The sequence below is a fragment of the Tigriopus californicus genome, chromosome 6 (genome assembly GCF_007210705.1).
Source record: "Tigriopus californicus strain San Diego chromosome 6, Tcal_SD_v2.1, whole genome shotgun sequence".
Classification (NCBI taxonomy): domain Eukaryota; kingdom Metazoa; phylum Arthropoda; class Copepoda; order Harpacticoida; family Harpacticidae; genus Tigriopus; species Tigriopus californicus.
The window spans coordinates 8,175,237-8,178,331 of NC_081445.1; the positions used below are offsets into that span (position 1 = coordinate 8,175,237).

The window sequence follows — 3,095 nt, forward strand, 5'->3', positions numbered from 1 at the left end:
ACTACATAAGGGATAACCCCTCCCATTATCAAATACAAGAACGTCATTATTAGTGGACCGAAACGGTAGAGAGGGGTTGGCAACTTTACCCATGATAACTCAAGTGCATTTACTTTTAGTTCGGTTTGGCTCATTTGAGTTAAGAATGTTTGATCCAATTTGAGTGCAACGTAACATCGATGAAATAGCTATGAAAATTTAATAACTAGCCCGCGGAGGGAACAAAATTGAAGTTAAAAACAATAGAACTACCTAATTACATTAGATATATAAAAAATTCTAAAATTCAATCATGATGGTGCTTTGCACATTTTACTCTTTGTAGGCACAAGTGTAACTCGTCTTTCCCTACTCTTCTCCTCTCTTTTCGACTGTTTATTTCAACTTCATTTCCCTTAATCTTCATAATCTCCGTGAGGCTGGAATGTTTGATTTTTTTAAATTGATTTTATGGTCCCCACAATCAGCGCCCTGTTAGGTAATTGATTAGTGAAGTTTGTCTACAAATTCTTCTCATAGCAAATAGACAGAACATGTCATCCAATCCTTCAACAAACCCCAGTTTAGCCGTAAGTTCATGTGCCGTCGTCAAAAAGTGGTCATGTTGTAATAAATCTGTTGCTCGAAGCACTCAATATTAGGAGGCAGGTCGATCAGGCGGCCCATGTAACAATCAAAACAATTTTAGCAAGAGACCAGACAACATGAACCAAAAGGTACTCTGTTGGACAAGGCTCGCCCTAGACGCCCTAGAAGTTATTTTGGCCCTAAAAGAGCTTGATTGCCGGTGAAAATCACCTAATACATCGGCATTATGCAGACTAAATTCCTAGTAATTAATGTCTTCTCACTTTCTAACTCTGTGAGAGAATTGATCAAGACAAAAATACAACTCGGAAGCAAAGAAAAGCAAAAAATCTTGACCTCCCAAGGAATTTGCGATGTTATGGACTATCTGAACGGGATCTGCAATCTAGTTACTTGCTATTGCGGTACGATCAACGAACGTTTCTAAACTTGAAGTCTCATTTTTCCAGTAGTGTGACTTTTTCTTTGCAACATTCATCTGTAATAGCGTGGTCACAACTGAATCTCCACCCGATTTCACCGTAACTCTAGCGAAAGGAATTAGAACCATTTATGAGATGCGTGATCATGGCTCAAAAGAAAGGCCAACATGCATTTCATTCTTGGAAAGAGCGCGTTATTAAACCACTAATCGAAAATACTAATTGTTTCACCATTTCTGTTCGCCAAAGGTTGGAAGGAAAGTATGTGTTGCTCTTTTAACGAGCACACGTGTTACGTTTCACAAGAGCATGCTGGAAAATATATTCATTCAGATGTTAAGTGGCCAATAACGGGGCTAAGTGGGAAAAAATTCAAAGAAATAAGCATAAAGTATTCCTCTAGAGTGTGAAATCACTTCTGGTTCAGAAAAAACGATCACACGATCACCATCTAGTGTGAAATGCCTGTAATCTTGAAGTATTACAGATATCGGTAAGTGGGATGACTGTAAGCAAAAGAAATTTTCACGCAACATTGATCTCGGAACCATGCAACCTCATTTTACGATGAAATTTGGTGGAGATTCAGTCGTGACGGTAGAGCTATTATTACCAGTTCCAGAGTAGCCAATAACTATATTCTAAAACAAGCTCTGTGTATTGCAATTCCGAATGAAGAATCATCGGTTAGATTTGTCAAAAGCGATGGAATCATTTTGTTAGAACTGAAAACAATTGTAGGCATCGGTGTGCGTATTTATGATCCCCTGCCACTCACTTTTTCTTCTAGGGACTGTGGACTGTGGCAAGACAACACTACATTTTAGTACAATTCAGTACTGGATCTACAAGACCATCGAATCGTTCAGTACGTAACCGAATTTACAACAAGCAGAACAATTATCGCCAGAACCAAGAAATTCTATCCAAAATTGACATTCCGCTGATCGCAACATGTAGTCACGCACTTGGGAGGAGGTTGTCACATGTATTACTTAGATCAACTTCCTCCCCCGCTCAAAAACAACTGCTTCAAATAGTTTATTATGAGACGTAACTGTATTATGGGACAAGTTTATCGAAGCTTGCCTTGTCTATGTCTGGCAATCACTGACGTGCCCTATCAATACACCACACTGATTGACACATTTCCCGTTACGATACATCTATACATTCGGTTCAATATGCACACATTCGAATCTCCTACAATTTATTTGTTATTACCGAATGAAAGGGGATTAGCGCGTACGCAGATCCCCCACTAACATAAATTACGCGCTCGAGTTACCCACATTTGGGGTAATCGCAAGGGTCAGCCCATTCGAAGTGCAATGAACGAGCCTCGCCTTGGAGGAACCGCCTTGGTGATCACGGTTAACCTCTGCGCCAGGTAAGTATGCTTACTCTACAAGTCTTAAACGACCCTATCAAACACAGCATCTTTTCTCTTGTGACTACAAACAACTATCTTTTCTTTCACTCATTGTGTCTGATAACAGATAACAATTCATCTTGAAATTATCTATTAAGCTAACCAAATTTTTTAGCCCGGATTCCATTTAAGTACCATCTGAGATCAAACGAGCCAATTTCAAGCCCAAACGAAAACAATCTCTAACTTTGAGTGTTCCACAACGCACCGAAGCCTACTTTTGTACCTTACTCTCTCCTCTTTCATTCAGTTAGTTGGTCATCCAAGGGCTCATGGGGAGGAGACGAAAAAGAAACAAGACTCCCGAGGTTCCGGGAATATCAATCAGAAGTTTCGCAACAACTGCAGTAATTACTTAATCGTCATCCAACTACAGTTTCGACGAAGTAAACCATGTACCTGGCAAACTAGCACAATTGTAATATCTTGAAGAAATTTTGCTTGTTTACAATTAATAGCCATACACAATCATGGAACCATTGCGGAGCATTTTCGAATAATATCCATCAGAGCGTCAAGTAGTTGTACTATTTTGTGACTAAGTGCTAACGTAACCATGCATCTATCGCCATCAATCCCGAACCACATTGTCGATATTATGTTTCGTTATTTCTAAGCAAATAAGTCTTGCCCTTAAAGCTTTAGGGTGCTCG

The 3,095-nt window shown here is 39.5% G+C and overlaps 1 non-coding gene across 1 annotated transcript; it reads right to left on the reverse strand.

Annotated features, from left to right (window-relative positions):
* Window positions 1-2,242: 2,242 nt before the first annotated feature.
* LOC131882860 (U1 spliceosomal RNA) lies at window positions 2,243-2,408 on the reverse strand. Its single transcript, XR_009373546.1, has one exon. It is a non-coding gene; the product is annotated as a U1 spliceosomal RNA (small nuclear RNA).
* Window positions 2,409-3,095: the final 687 nt, after the last annotated feature.